The sequence below is a fragment of the Sturnira hondurensis genome, unplaced genomic scaffold, assembly GCF_014824575.4.
Source record: "Sturnira hondurensis isolate 20B ecotype Veracruz unplaced genomic scaffold, ASM1482457v3 Scaffold0016280, whole genome shotgun sequence".
NCBI lineage: Eukaryota > Metazoa > Chordata > Mammalia > Chiroptera > Phyllostomidae > Sturnira > Sturnira hondurensis.
The window spans coordinates 73084-90110 of NW_028088911.1; the positions used below are offsets into that span (position 1 = coordinate 73084).

Consider the following 17027-nt stretch of genomic DNA (forward strand, 5'->3'; position numbering starts at 1 on the left):
CCTATGTCTGTATCCTCTGTAGGACCTCTTCGCAGAAGTTTCTGTGTAAGTCCTGTGCCAATTTGACAATTACGTTGTTTGTCTTCTTAGAGTCCTGTGACTTCTTTATATGATTTGCAGATTAAAAATTTGGCTGAAGTATTATATGCAAATACGTTTTTCTTTCCATATACGTAGTTTTTTTTTATTTGTATATTGTTTTCTTTAGCCACACAGAAGGTTACTTTTTTAACATGAGATGTCATTTGATTTTTCTTTTTTATGTCCCTTTCTTTTCAGAATATATCACTGAAAATATTGCTGCATGACTTATCTTGATATTTTCCATGCTATGTTCTCCTCTAGGGTGGTCATGATGCCACAACTTAAATTTAAATCATTTATCCACGTTGAATTAATTTTTCTGCATGGTGTAAGTGGGTGCTGAAATTTCTTTTTTTTTTTTTTTTTGCATATAGCTGTCCTGATTTTCCAACACCATTTGGAGGAGGAAATTTTCACCCCACTTTATGTTGGTGCCTCATTTTTTGAATATTAATTGACAATAATTTAGGTATATTTCTGAGTCTCTGTTCTGTCTCTGTCTCTTTGGTGGGGGGGGTTTATGTGTCTGTTTTTTATACCAGTATCAGGATGTTCTGATTACAGTGGCCTTGTGACCGGGTTTGATATCAGGCATCGTGATCCCTCCTACTTTGTTCTTCTTTCTCAATATTGCTGCAGCTCTTCATGGTCATTTATGCTTCTGTATGGAAGCATAAACATTTCTGTAGTGCTCCTTCTATATCTGTGAAATATATCATTGGTACATTATCCGGAATTGCATTGGGCCTATAAATGGCTTTGGGATGTAAGGACATTTTGCTGGTGTGAATTCTTCCAATCCCTGTGCATGGGCCATGGTTCCATTTGTTTGGATCTTCCATCATTTCTTTCCTCAGTGTTGCATATTTTTCTGAGTACAGGATTTTTCACATCCATGCTTAGCTTTATTCCTAGGTGTTTTACTTCTCTCGCTGCTATATGCAATGGGATTTCTTCCCCTGTTTTCCATACCTGAGATTTCACATATGTGTACAACAATGCCCTTGATTTCTCAGTATTGATTTGGCCCAATATGATTCCCACTGACTACCTCACACTACTTTCTTATGATTTCTTGTTGCTTCTCTTGTTTGTGGATTCTCACTTCCAGCAGTTATCCTGGTTTTCCAAATCTCAATGAATCTTTTATGCGATCGTTAGCAATGAAGAGGCAAATTGGATTAAGACAGACAGCCTGTGTATTAACCTAAGAAACATGAAAAAGGGATCGCAGATTCTGTATGTAAGTATGGTGTTAAATGTACTAGTTACCCCAATCAGTATTTTTTGTTGTTACTTTACTGTTCTTGTATATGTCCACATATTTTTATTAGGGTTTCTTTTTTTAAGCCATGTTTTCTTCTTCATTTATACTCGTCTGCATTTCATCAGCATCATCTCCCTGACTCAAACTGAAACCAACCTCTCTTCCTCCTTTCCACCTGCAGGTTGCTTTTGTCCATGTGTTCTTGGTAGTCATTCCTGAAAGTTCCACTTACATTTGGCTTCCAAACTCTCCTCTGGCAAATGTCAGATAGATATCTGTTTCAGTGTTTCTTCCTATATTTCCCCTACCAAGCTGGTGTGTTAATTGCATTCCATTAAAGGTGAGATCTTATGGTATGTATTACTCACCGCATGGTCTATTCTCTCACTCCTTTGCACTTCTGTTTTCAAAGCAAACCCTTTAGCATCTTTGGCAGAGCTTCTTGGAGAAGGTGTTTGCTTTGGGTCTTCTTTTATCTGGCAGATCTTTATTTGGCCTTCCTTTTTACTCAAGAACCCTGCAGGATGCAGGGGTCTCAGTCAGCATCCTTTGGTTTTCATTCCTTGGAATGTTTCTTGTCTTTCGCATCTGGCTGATAGTGTTTCCATTGAGAACTCACTTGCTGTTCTTATCAGGGCTCCCTTGTATGTTAATTTATGTTTTTCACTTGAAGCCTTAAGATTCTTTCTTTCCCTTGGGTATTGTCCACTGTGATTATCATGTTTCCTAAATGGGGCTCCTTATGATTTGCCTTGATTGGTACTCTCTGTGTTCCTAGGCATGTGTGATTTTTCTCTCTTATCAAATTTGGAAGTTTTCCATCATTACTGTTGAGTACAGGTTTACTACCGCTTGCTCTTCTCCTCCTCCTGGTATCTGTAGTGTCTATATTTCCTAATGTTTCACGTTGTCCTGTAATTCCTCAAACCCTTCTTCATCTATCTGAGCCTCTTTTTCTTCTCTTGGTCTTTCTGAGTGCTTTCTTCTACCTCGTCCACCAGCTCTTTGGTTCGGGTCTCTTCTTCATGCACTTTGCTTTGGAGTACTTTTACTGTGTTCTTCATTCAGAAGGTGTACCTTTCATTGTGTACTGGCCCTTGTAAATAGTTACTATTTCCTTTTTCATGAAGATATAATTTTTGGTTAGTTCTATGCAGTTTCCCCGTAGGTTTTGGTAGTTCTCAGTAAGCTCAGTGAGCTTCCTCCTAACCATTGCCATGAACTTAATGACTGAGGGTTGACTGTTCTGTATTCCACTTTGCACTTACTCTGTACCTTACACCTGTCCATTTATTTGGGGATATTTTCTTTAACTTCCCTTTGTTATTTTTACACTCTTTTTGTTAGCTTTGGATTATTGAGTGCATGTATGGTGACTTTCTGTGTTCAACGTATGAACCACTATGGCCAGAGACCTGTGAGATTCAGTTGTTCCCACTCCCTGACCTCCGGAACTTCCTCTCCCTACATTGTCGATTATGTTGGATCTTTGGATGTCCCTGGGCTTTGAATTATATTGGGTGATTCTTTCATGTGTCTTTTCATCTACCTGGTAGCCTGATGTTCACACCATGAATTGCATCTTTTATGTAGTTGTGCAGGTTCAACAGGTTGTTTCAAAGCTTCTTATTCTGTTTCCCCGAGGTTCTCTGATATGTCTCTAGCTGTTTTTCGGTTGTTTTTTTCTGGATCATGTGTTCACCATGGGTCCTACTTCTATACTTACTTTGTGCGCAGGTGAATAAGGCTTCCACTCACTACTTCCCCCTGTTCTTTTACTTTTTTTCTGCTTCTTTGGTTAGTAGATTTTCACTTCCAGCAATTACCCTGGTGTTCCCAGCTCCAACCCACTCTTCTATGTGATCAGTCGCAAGGGGGATGCAAAATGGATTAAGACAGAGAGCCTGTGTTCTCTTAGATTGAACCTAAGAAACATGCAAAGGTAAGATAGGAGATTCTTCATGTTAGCATGGTGTTGAAAGTGCTATCTAACCCAAATTGCCAATTGTTGTTATTGTGACTGTTGTCTTATATTTAAACTATTCTCATTTTAGATGTTTAGTTGTTTAAGTATTTTTTATTGTTTTACACTTGTCTGCATTTCTCCTGATCATCACTTTGGCACAAGCTGAAACCACCTCTCTCCCTTGGTTCCACCCACTAGTTGATTTTGTTCATGTGTTCCTTGTAGACATTCCTGAAAGCCCTCCTTCCATTCACTTTCAAACTTTTCTGACATGTGTGAGATTGTTCTATTTTCAAGTATTTTTAATTATATTTTGCCTGCTTTCCTGGCGTGTTGATTGGATTCCATTTTACAGGTGAGATCCTATGGTGTATGTCGCTCACCTCCTGGCCTATTTCACTTAGAATAATGCTGTGCCCTTCCAAGTATGCTCTCCCTGAGGTTAGGAGCTGATCTTTTCTCTCCGCTGCCTAGCATTTCATTGTGTATATGTGTCATAGAGTTTGTACTCACTCATTTCCTGACAAGCTGTTGGGTGGCTTCAAGCACTCGGTTATTGTAATGGTGCTGCTATGAACATTTGGGTGCATGGTTTGTTGAGATTTAGTTATTAGCGTTCTTAGGATACAATCTAGTGTGCTAAATTGCGGGGTCCACGGGCAGTTCCGTTTGTAGTTATCTGAAGAAATGCCATCGTGTTTTTCACCACGTCTACACCAGTCAGCATTCCCACCAGTAATACACTATGATTCCTTTTTCTCCACCTACACCAACACTGGTGGGCAGCTTTGTTAAAGATAGCCCCTCACACCTGTGTGAAGTTGACTCTCACTGTGGTTTTAATGGGCACCAATCTCTCTTATGGCTAGTGATGTTGAGCATGTCTTCATATGCTTGTGATCCTTCTGTATGTTCTCATAAAAAAAAAGTGTCTGTTCAATACTTGAGCCCCTTTCATAAAAAAAAAGTGTCTGTTCAATACTTGAGCCCCTTTCATCATGGATTTGTTTGCCTCCCTGGAGAGCAATCCTGTGAATTCTTTACACATCTTAGAGATCAAGCCTTTGTGGGAGGTGTCATTGGCACAGATATTTTCCTCATTACTTGGTACACTTTGCACCTGAATACTGCTTTCTTCAGCCAAACATCAGCTTTTTAAATTGATGAGGACCAATGTGTGTATTCTTTTGTCTTGTCTTGTATAAGTGAGGTTATTGTTGCATGGAATGTTGCAGATTTCTCTGCCAGTGTTTCTCTCCAGGACTTTTATGTTGTCACAACTTATATTGCAGGCCTTTCCCCACCTTGACTATAGTGTTTTGCACTGGCGTAAGTTGCTGATCGAGTGTCAAGTTTGTGCATGTACCTGTCCTCATTTCAAAACAACTCTTACTGAGGAACTGATTTTGACCCCACTATATGCTTTTACCTTCTTGGTCAAACCTAATTTCCCATAAAGACCTGATTTTATCTCTGGGCTCTGTGTTCTGTTCCATGAGGCAGTGTGTTTATTTTTAATTCTTTTATGTCAGTTTCAGGCTGTTTTGATTGCAGTGGCCTTGTAATCCAGTTTGATATCAGGCATTGTAATCCCTCCTACTTTGTTCTATTTACTCAATATTGCTGCAGCTCTTGGGGGTCATTTATGCTACCATAAACATTTCTAATATATATACAAATACAAATGCTCATTCTCTATCTGTGAAATATGTTACGGGTGCTTTAGCAGGGATTGCACTGGATCTATAAATTCTTTTGGAATATAAGTGCATTTGGGTGATGCGAATTCTTCCAAAGCTTGGGCATGGGATAGCTTGCATATGTTTGGATGTTCCCTCATTTCTTTACTCAGTGTTGTGTACAGTTTTGAGTAAAGGAGTTCTAAATTTAGTTCCTTTGCTTTTTAATCAAAAGGGATTTCTTCCCCTTTTTCACTGTCTGAGATTTTATTTTATGTGTACAACAATATAACAAATATATAATATTTATTGATTTGTTGTTATCAATTTTGTGTTCTGCTCTTTGGTGAAATTCACTGTTTAGGCCCAGTATGTTTTTGTTTAGGCTATAGAATATTCCATGTACATTCTCATGTCATCTGCAAACAATGACAGCTTTTCATCCTCCTTTCCCATTGAATGTGTTTTGTGTGTGTGTATTGCCTTTTTGTGTGTGTGTGCATTGCTCTGGATAGGACTTACAATACTTCACACAATGGAAGTGGTGAAAGATGGCATCCTTGCAATGTTCCTGATCTTAGTGGGAAAGCTGCAAGTTTCTGCCCTTTGGGTTTCATGTTCCCCATAGGTTTCTCAAATGAGGCCTTTAGTATGTTGAGGAATGCACTCTATATTGCCAACCTCTTAACAGTTTTGCCCAGGAATATGCACTGTGCCTTCACAAATGCTCTTTCTGAATTCATTGTCATGATCATGTAATTTTTCTCTCTGGTATTGGTTATGTGATGTGTTTAACAAGTTTAACAGTTTCGTGATTAACAAGTTTGGAGCCCCTACCCCCGGTGTGAATCTCTCTTGATCCTGGTGTATGACCATTCTAATATATTGCTGGCTGAAGTTTCCAAATGTGTGGTTGTGTAAGAAGTATCTATGTTCACTGACGACACTAGCCTGAAGGTTTCTTTCCTGGTTTTGTCTTTATGTAGTTTAGGGATTCAGATGATTCAAGCAGCCTAAATAGAGTTTGGGAGTTTTCCTCCTTCTTAGATTTTTTGGGATAATCTGTGAGGGATACTGGTTAGCTCTTCCATAAATTCTTTTGTGAAACCGTCTGGTCCAGGGCTTTGGTGTGTTGGGTTAATTCTGATCACTGCTTCCCTTTCACACGCTATTATTGCTCTGTTCAGGCTTCTTGCTGCTTCCTCATTCATTGTTGGAAGGTTACATTTTTCTAGAAATATGTCTGTTTCCCATAGGTTTCAAATTTCTTGGAAAATACTTCCTCATAGTAGTTTCTTACAATTATTTTTTGTACTTCTGTGGCAGGAGCTCTAGTCTGTCTTATTTCACTTCTGATCATGCTTATATGGGTTTTTTGTCGCTTTTGTTTAATGGGTTTGCTTAAAGGCTTGTCAATGTTGTTCAAGTGAGCAAACAACTAGCTTCTCAATTCGTGGATCCTTCAAATTGTGCTTTTCATCTCTGTGTCATTTTAGTCTGCTGTGATCTTCATTACTGCCTCCCTTCGATGTGGTGTAGGCTGTGTTTAGCGTTGTTCCTCAAGTTTTCGTGGGTGTAGGAAAGGGTTCTTTATTTCAGAAGTTTCTGTCTTGTTTCAGTAGCCCACTATCTGAATGAACTTCCCTCTCTGAAATGCCTCCACTATGTGGCATGAGCTTTGATGTTTGGTGAGTTTGTTTGCATTTGTTTTCAGAAACTTTTTGATTTCTTGCTGATTCTCATTGTTAACACACTCGCTACTGTAGGAGCTCCATGATCTGGAGTGTTTCTGACTGTTTTTCTTGAAATTTTACACATTCACTTTCATGGGCTCAAAGAATATGCTAGATGTAATTCCCATTACTTTGAAATTTGGGGGGCTTGTTTTGTGTCCTATCACGCATTCTGTCTTTGAAAATGCTCTCTGTGCATGTGAAACAAAAGTATATTTAGCGGATCTGGGAAGACATTTATGCTATATATCAGGTAAATTCATTTGACCCTGAATCGTGTTGTGTGCCACAATATCATTGTTGGTATTTTGTTTGGAAGATCTATACATTTTGAAAGTGGAGTGTTTAAATCTTCCACTATATCTGTCATGTCATCAATATTGTTCTGAAAATCCTTCAAAGTTTCCAGAACGATGAAAAAAATTATGAAACAATTCCCATTTTATATTTGGGTGCTTCCACGTTGGCTGTTGTGTATGTTTACACTATTTATGGATTTATGGTACGGTGCTTCCTTCAGTAAGCAAGCACTCATTGAGAAATGACCTCCTGGGTCTCTTTTCTGCCCCTTCTTTGGAAGTCTAGGTCATCTGACAGGTTTACTGTCACCCAGGCCTTTCTTTCCTGGCTGTTTTCTTGAAATATTTGGCCTAGCTTTTCCCTTTTAGTCTGTGTAGGTCTTTGATTCTGAGGCAGGTCTCTGGTTGGCAGCGTACGTGTGGGTCATGATTTCTTACTCATTCAGTTCTTCTTTGTCTTTTGGTTGCAGTGTTGAATCCATTTACTTTGAAGGTAATCATTGGTGGGTGTTTATCCATTGCCACCTTTTCACAACCATGTTCCTCTCTGTCTCACTCCTTTTCTCTTTTTCTTCTGAAAGTAACCCCTTTCGCATCTCTTGCATATCTAGTTTGATGAGGAGTATGCTTTGAGCTCTCTTTTATCTGGCAGATCTTTATTTAGCCTTCCTTTTCATTTTAGAACCCTGCTGGATGAAGTGGTCTCAGTTGCCTTCTTTTTGGTTCACATTACTTGTAATATTTCTTGCCTTTCACTTCTGGCTGAAAGTGTTTCCATTGAGAACTCAGTCGCTGTTCTTATCAGAGCTCCCTTATATGGTAATTACTGTCTCTCCCTTGAAGCCTCAAAGATGCTCTCTTTCCCTGGGGCGTTAGCCACTGCAATGATCATGCATTCTAAATGGGGCTCCTTATAATTCATCTTGATTGAGACCCTCTGTGTTTCCAGCCATGTGTGATTTTTCTCTCTCATCAAATTATGAAACTTTCCCATCTACCTTCTCCACCAGCTTTTTGGTTCAAGCTTCCTCTTCATGCAGTTTGCTTTGGATACTTCTACTGAGTTTTTCATTCAGAAGCTGTACCCTTCATTGTGCACTGGCCTCTGTTAATAGTTGCTATTTCCTTTTTCATGATGACATTATTTTCAGTTAGCTCTACGTAGTTTCCCTGAAGGCTTTGGTAGTTCTCAGAAAGCTCATTGAGCTTCCTTCTAACCATTGCCTTGAACTTAATGTCTGAGGGTTGACTGTTCTGTACTTCATTTTGCACTTACTCTGTGATTTCCACCTGTCCTTTCATTTGGGGATACTTTATTTATCTCCCTATTTTCTTAACTCTTCATGTTCCTCCTGGCTTCTTTAATGCATCTATCATGACTCCTTCTTTTTGGTGTATGAACCACTATGGCCAGAGACCTGTGAGATTCAGTTGTGCAGACTCCTTGAGCTCCGGAACTTCCTCATCTTGACTTGTCCATTATGTTGGATCTCTACATGTCTCTGAGTTTTGATTGATGTTGAGTACCTTTTTGTTGTGTCTTTTTCTCTAGCCAGTGAACTGATGTTCACTTTATCCACGTCTTGTATGCAGTTCTGCAGGCACAACAGGTAGTGTGAAAGCTGCTCTTTCTGTTTCCCTGATTAAGTAGAGGTTTTGTGGCTTCTCTCTAGCTATTTTGATTTTCTTTGTTCTAGGTAATGTGTCCACTTCGGGTAACACTTCCAGATTGGTTGTGCGTGTGGGTGAATATGCCTTCCATTCACTGCTTCATCTGGTTTTCTTATCATTTCTTTCTGCTTCCTTTTTGGTGGGTGTTAAATGCTACTTCCAGCATTTAATATGGTGTTCCCCGCTGGCATCGACTCTTTTAGGTGATCAGTAGCAAGGGGGAGGTAGAGTGGATTGAGGGAGATAGACTTTGTTCTCTTGGACTGAATCCAAGAAACATGCAAAGAAAGATAGGAAATTATTTGTCTAAGTATGCTGTTAAACATGCTACCTAACCACAAATCCCACTTTCTGTTGTTGTAGTTGTTGTTGTTGGTCCTGTTTTTTCCACCTCTTTTTATTTGAGTTTTCATCTTTTAATCACACTTTCTTGTTCATTTACACCTGTCTGCATTTCAACACCATCATTGCCCTGGTACAAGCTGAAATCACCTCCCATCACTTCTCAGACTTTTGTCCAAGATCAAGTGAAACCAGCTCCCTCCCTTCTGTTCACCTGCAAGTTGGTTTTCTCCATGCATTTGTTGTATTCATTCCTGAAAACCCTCTTTACTTTTGGCTAGAAAACACCCCTCTGGCGACTGTCAGAATGTTCTCAGTTCCAGTTTCTCTGGTTACATTGTGCCTGCTTTTCTGGTGTATTGAATGAATTCTAGCTATAGGTGAGATTCTACGTGATGTTTCCCCGACTTCCTGGCATATTTCATTTGGCATAACGCTCTGCCATTCCAAGCATGCTCTCCCTTAAGGTCGGGACTGATTCTTTCTCTTTGCTTGCTACTATTTCATTGTTTATATGTGCCATAGTATTTGGATTGACTCGTTTTCTGAAAAGCCTTTGCGTTGCTTTCTGCACCAGGCTCTTTTAATGTTGCTGCTGTGAACATTGGTATGCATAGCTTGTTGAGATTGCGGTTTCAGTTTTCTTAGGTTATAATTTGGTGAGTGGAATTGCTGGGTCAATGGTTAGTTCCACTTGTAGCTATCACCTCTAACAGGAAGCTAAACAACAAAGCAAACAAGCAAGCAAAATATAACCAAAGACACTGAAATAGGGAACAGGCTGACAGTGACCGGAGGGGAGAGGGGAGGGAATTTCAGGGGAAATAAGGGAGGGATTTAGAGGAACCTATATAAAGGATACATGGACAACAACTGAGAAGGGTGGAAATGGGAGGGAGGGGGGAGGATGGGGGGCCCGTCAGTAAATGAATGGATCAAAAAAACTNTTAGTTCCACTTGTAGCTATGTAAAATATCCGATCTTGTTTCCATGGTGTCTGCACCAACAGTACACTAGAATTTCCCTTTCTCCATCTCCTTTCCAAAACTTGTTTGCCGCTTTGTTTATGGTGGCACTTCCATTCTGCATGAAGCAGCTCCTGTCCTCAGGGAGAACATGCATGGAGTGGCACAGTATTATGTTGAGTGAAATAGACCAGGCAGTGAGTGACACATAACATAGGATTTCACTTGTACCAGGGATCCAGTCAAAATACAAGGAAAGCAGGCAAAATATAAACAGAAACGCTAAAACTGAGACCAATCTGGCAGCCTCCAGAGAGGAGCTTGGAAGCCAAAGGAAGGAGGGCTTTCAGGATCGACTACAAGGAACACATAGAGAAACTAACCTGCAGGCAGGAATAAGGGAGGGAGGTGTTTTAGCTTGAACCAAGGTGATGGCGGGGGAGAGATCCAGACAGGTGCAAATGAACAAGAAAATGTGATTTAAGAAAAGCGAAAACTACAGTAAGAACAGGTGGAACTATCAAACAACAGGAGCCATACCAAGAACAAGAAGTCGCAATTCTGGATAAATTGCATGTCTAACACCATACTTACATGAAGAATCTCCTGTCTCTTCCTTACATGTTCCTTGAGTTCACTCCAAGAGAACACAGGCTCTCTGCCTTAATCCACTTTGATCCCCCCGCTTGCTAATAATGACATAAAAGATTCAGCTGAGGCTTGGAATACCAGGATAACTGCTGGGAATTAAAACACGCTAACCAAGGAAGCAGAAAGAAGGTACATGAAAACATGGTGAAGTACTGAGAGGAAGCCTCATTCATCTTCAGACACCCAGTCTTGAAATACAGCCTATGGTGGACAGATCACCTAGAACAACCAACTGAAAAATGCATATATAGGAGCCTCAAACCTCAGGTACACAGAAGAAGTGTCTTTGATATAACCTCTTGTGTCTGCATAACTGCATACAAGATGTGGTGTACAGAGTAGCCATCACTTTACCAGTTAGAGGAAAAGAGGAGCTACACAGATACCAACATCAACCAATACCCAGAGACATCCAGAGATCCAACATAATTGTGAAAAAAACAACAACAACAGGAAGTTCCAGAGGTGAAGGAGTCTGAAGCACTGAAGTTCACAGATCTCTGGCCATAGTGGTTCATACGTCAAACACTGGGAGTCACAACAGATGCATTTAAGAAGTCAAGGCTAACATGAAGAGGGTAAAAAACAATAGTAAGTTAAAGAAATCATCCGCAAAGAAAAGGACATGTGGAAATTACAGAGAAGGTACAAAATGAATTCCACAACAGTCGATGGTCAGATATTAACTTCAAGGCAATGATTAGAAGGAAGCTCAGTGAGTTTACTGAGAACTACCAAAACCTAGTGAAATACTACCATGAACTCCCTGAATATCATATTATCATCAAAGAGGAACTAGTAACTATGAACAAGGGCCGATACTTAATGACAAATACACCTTCTGAATGAAGAACACAGTAGAAGTTATCCAAAGCAAACTTTATGAAGTTGACGTTTGAAACAGCTAGCTGGTTTACAAGGTAGAAGAAAACACTGAGAAAGGGCATGAGAAAGAAAAGAGGCTCAGGTAGATGAAGAATGATTTAGGGAACTACAGGACAACATGAAACATGATGATATCGATACACTAGGGATACCAGGAGGAGAAGAAGAAGAGCAAAGCTTAGTAAACTTGTATTCAAAATTAATGATGGACAAGTTTCATAATTTGATGAGACAGAAGAATTACTCATGGCTGGAAACCCAGAGTCTCTCGATTAATGCAAAGCAAAAGGAGCCAAATTTTGAATACATAAGAATTACAATGGACGGCATCTGAGTGACAGAATGCTCAAGAACAGCAAAGGGAGAAACAAAAAGTAACATAAAAGAACGTGCTGGTAAGGCCGGCAGCTAACTTCTCAACAGAAAAATTACCAGCCAGAAGTGAAAGACAAGTAATATTCCAAGTAATGAAAACCAAAGTTTGGCACCTGAGACCCGTTCATCCAGCAGGGCTCTTAAATAAAAAGAAAGGCTGAATAAAAATATTGCAGATAAAAGAGAGCTCAAAGCATACTTGTCCTTAAAGCAGCTTTGCAAGAGATGCTAAAGAGTTTGCTTTCTAAAAAGAAAGTAAAAGGAGTGAGTAACAGAGGAACACCATTGTGAAAAGCTGGGAATTTTTAAATACCCATCAATGATTACCCTCAAAGTAAATGGTTTCAGTGCTGCAACGAAAAGAAAAAGCAGAGCTGAAAGGCTAAAAAAATCTTGACTTGCATGTATGCTGCCGACCAGACACCTGCCTCACAAAGTGAAAGGGAAGATCTGGAAACAAATATTTCAAGCAATCAGGCTGAAAAGAAAGGCCATGGTAACAATAATTCTGTCAGATTAAGTAGACTTTGAAAGAAAGGGCACAGAAAGATGTTCAGAAGGTCACTTCATAATCCCGAAGGTAGCAGTTTTCCAAGAAGTCATACAGAATATAAGTATACACACATCTAATGAGGGTGCAACGCAGTATAAATTGGAAAATTTGGAAGGCTTCCAGAAGGATATTGTTCACACACAAAAAAAATCATAGTGGGTGATTAGAACAACACTCTGTCAAAAATCACACACACACGCACACACACACACACACACACACAAACACACACACACACACATCTTCCAAACAAAATGTCAACAATGATATTGAGGCATTGAATACTGTCCTGGTTCAAATATCCTTATCTGTTATGTAGAGAACCTTTCATCACAGAGATGCTAAGTATACATTTGTTACACATGCACAAAGATTTTCAAAAATAAAAGACATGATAGGACACAAAACAATCCTCAACAATTTCAAGAAAATTAAAATCATACCCAACGTATTATTTGAGCATGGGGAACTTAAGGTTCAAAGAAATTTCAAGGAAAATAATTAGATGCACTGAAACTTGTGGTGGTATTATAGCAGAGAATGGGTCAACGGTGAGAGTAAGGAAGTAATTGAAAAGTTTCTGGAAACAAATGCAAACGACCTCACAAAAAAATGGAAGCTTATGGCACACACCTGAGGCAATCCTGAGAGGGAAGTTCATTAGTATACAAGGCTACTGAAACAAGACAGAAACACTTGAAACAGATAACCTCATTCTACACCTATGAGAACTGAGGAAACAACAAAAAAATGACATCCCAGACAACATAGAACAGCGGAGATAACAACATTAGAGCAGACTGAAAAGAACACAGAGTTGAAAAGCCCAGACCCAAAGGTCAACAACATCAAGAGGCCATTAAGCAAACCCATTATACAAAACGCACAGAGAGAAACCATATAGACATTATCAGAAATGAAATTGGAGACATGATTCCACAGAAATACAAAGCATTGTAAGAAGCTATTATGAAGAAGTATATGCCAAGGAATGTGAAAATCTAGGAGAGATGCACATCTTTCTAGTAAAACGTAATCTTCCACCAGTGAAAGAGCAGAACAATAAAAGCTGAAGAAATTGAAACAGTTATCAGAAAAACGCTGATACACCTAAGCACTGGACCAGACGGTTTCACAGAAGGATTTTACACAGCATTTAGGGAAGAGCCCCCCCGTGAATTTCACAAATTATCCCAAAAATTCCAAGAAGAAGGAAGACTCCAAAAACTCTTTCGATGATGCTGGCATCATCTGAATCCCTAAAATACATAAAGACAGAGCGAAGAAAGAAACCTTCAGTCCAATATTGTTAGTGAACAGAGACACCACATGCTCAGAAATACATTGGGAAACTGCATCACGCAATACATACAAAAAGTCGTGCACCACGTTGGAGAGAAATTCACTCTGGGGATTCAAGGATGCTATAATATTTGCCAATTGGTAAACAAAACACATCACATAAACAATACAGGAGACAAAAATTACATGATCATGGCAATAGATTGAGAAAAAAAAACATTTGATATGGAATAGCAAATATTCATTGGGGAAATCTCTTAAGACGGTGGCAATAGAGGTTGAATTCCTCAGCATATTAAATGCCACATTCAAGAAAACTATAGGCAACATGAAGCTCACAGGGCAAAACTTTCACTAATACCAAGAACTTTGCATGGATGCCAGCTGTCACGAAAGCTAGAAACATAATATTGGAGGTCATAGCCCCAGTAATATAGAACAAAAAAGACACAGGAGGCATCCAATTGGAAAGGAGGAAGCAAAACTGCCATTGCTTGCAAATTACATGAGCGTGTGCATGGAAAATCCTATAGACTCTATGAAAAATCTCCTGAACCAGAGATATGAATTTTGCCAAACAGCAGGGCACAAAATCAATATTGAGAAGTGAAGGGCATTGTTGTACACATATAGTGAAATCTCAGATAGTGAAAACAGGGCAAGAAATGCCATTCACTAAAGCTGCAGGAGAACTAAAGTACCTAGGAGCAGACCTAAGCAAGGATGAAGAAATCTTGTACACAGGAAAGTATGCAACACTGAGGAACAAAATGAAGGAAGACCCAAACATATGCAAGCATGTCCCATGCAAACGCTTTAGAAGAATTCACATCAACAAATGCCCTTATTTCCCAAAGCCATCTATACACTCAATGAAATACCAGCTAAAGTACAAATGGCATATTTCACAGATAGAAAAGAAACATTTCAGAAATTTATATGGTAGCATAAACGACCCCAAAGAGCTGCAGCAATATTGAGAAAATAGAACACAGTAGGAGGGATCATAATGCCTGATATCAAACTGGATTTTGAGGCCACTGCACTCAAAACAGCCTGAAACTGACATAAAAGAAAACAAAACACATCGACTCATGGAACAGAATACAGAGCCCAAAGAGAAAATCAGGTCTTTATGGGATATTAGGGTTTGACCAAGGGGGTAGAAGCTCAAAATGGGGTCAAAATCAATTCCTCAGTAAGAGTTGTTGGGAAATGAGGACAGGTACATGCACAAACATGAAACTCATTCAACAACTTATGCCAGTGCAAAACACTATTTTGAAAGTGGAGAGAGGCCTGAAATATAAGTTGTGACAACACAAAAGTCCTGGAGGAAAATATCATTAGGGAAATCTGAGACATTCCATGTATGAATATCCTCAGTGATGGGTCTTCTACAGAAAGGGACAGAAAGAAAAGAATACACACATGGGATCTCATCACGTTGGAAAGCTTGGGCATGGCTAAGAAAAAAGGCCACATTAAAATGCAAAGAGAGCCAAGTAATGGAGAATGTATCTTTGCCAATGATACCTCAAGCAAGTCCTTGATCTCCAACATGTATAAATAACTCAAATGATTGCACTGCAGGAAGGCAAACAACTCAATGAAGAAAGGGGCTAATGCATTGAACAGACATCTCCAAGGAGGACATAGAAAAGACCCACAGGCATATGAAAAGCTGTTCAACCTCACTAGCCATCAGAGAGCCTGATTTAAATGAAAGCCAAAGTGAGAGGCCACTTCAGGCAGTTGTGAAGGGCCATCTTAAATAAAGCAGTAAAAAGTATGGGAAAGAAGATGGAGAAAAGGGAATCGTAGCGTACTGTTGGTGGGAATGCAGACTTGTGTAGACATGGTGAAAAAGAAGATGACATTTACACAGATAACAACAGAATGGAACTGCCCATTGGCATAGTAATTCTGCTCACCAGATTACATCCTAAACCCTGAGAACTCCACCTCAACAAGACATGCACCCTAATGTCCATAGCAGAACCATTGCAATAGTCAAGTGCTGGAGGCAACCCAACAGCTTGTCAGAAAATAAGTGGATCCAAACAGCATGTCACACATGCACAAAGTAATACGAGGCAGCATAGACAAAGAAGCAGCTCCTACCCTCAGCAAGAGCATGCTGGGAACAACATAGCATTATCCGAAGTGAAAAAGGATGGATGGTTGGGCACACATACCCTAAGATCTCACCTTTAACTAGAATCCAAACAACACACAAAGAAAGCAGGCGGAATGTAAACAGAAACACTGAAATTGAGAACAATCTGACAGTCTTGAGAGGAGAGATAGAAGACAAAAGGTAGAATGGCTTTCAGGAATGACTACAGGAAACACCTGAAGAAAAACAGGTGTTTTTGCGGGTGGAAACAAGAAAGAGACATGGCTTTAGCTTGCGCCAGTGTGATGATGGGGAGAAATGCAGGCAAGTGCAAATGAACAAACAAGAAAACGTGATTTAAGAAAATGAAACTCGAAATAAAAGTAGGTGGAAATATAAAACAGCAGGAACAACAACAACATCAACAACGAGAGGCACTTTTGCTTAAATAGCATGTTTAACACCATACTTACAGAAAGGATATCCTATCCTTCCGTTACATGTTTATTAGGTTCAGTTCAAGGGAACATGGGCTCTCTGTCTTAATTCACTTTACCTCTGCCTTGCTACTGATCACAAAGGGGAGTTGGTGGGAGCTGAGAACACCAGAATTACTTACAGAAATGAAAGCACACCAACAAAAGGAGCAACAAGAATATATAAGAAAACGGGATGAATTAGTGAGCGGAAGCCATATTCAAATCCACACACACACGCACAGTCTGAAAGTAGGATCCACGGTGAACACATCACCCAGAACAACCAACTGAAAAATAGCTACCAAAAAAGCCTCAAAACCTGAGTCACAAAGAAGAAGCAGCTTTGATACAATCTGTTTCACCTGCAAAACTGCATAAAAGATGCGCTGGGTGGAATGACCTTCAGTTGACCAGCTAGGGGAAAGGACACACAAACAAAGACCCAATATAAATCAAAACCCAGAGATATCCAGAGCTACAACATACTCACCAACTCAAGAACAGGAAGTTCCCGGAGGTCAAGGAGTCTGCACCACTGAATCTCACAGTTCTCTGGCCATAGTGGTTCATGCATCAAACACAGGGAGTCACAACAAAAGCATTTCAGAAGCCAAGGCTAACAAGAAGAGTGTAGAAAACAATGGGAAGTGGGATCCG

The 17027-nt window shown here is 39.7% G+C and overlaps 1 long non-coding RNA gene across 1 annotated transcript; it reads right to left on the bottom strand.

Annotated features, from left to right (window-relative positions):
- Positions 1–648: 648 nt before the first annotated feature.
- Positions 649–16823, bottom strand: LOC119000764 (uncharacterized). Its single transcript, XR_005069401.1, has 3 exons — positions 16813–16823; positions 8609–8610; positions 649–742 (listed from the first exon to the last, which is right to left on the bottom strand). It is a non-coding gene; the product is annotated as an uncharacterized LOC119000764 (long non-coding RNA).
- Between the last annotated feature and the right edge of the window lie 204 nt (positions 16824–17027).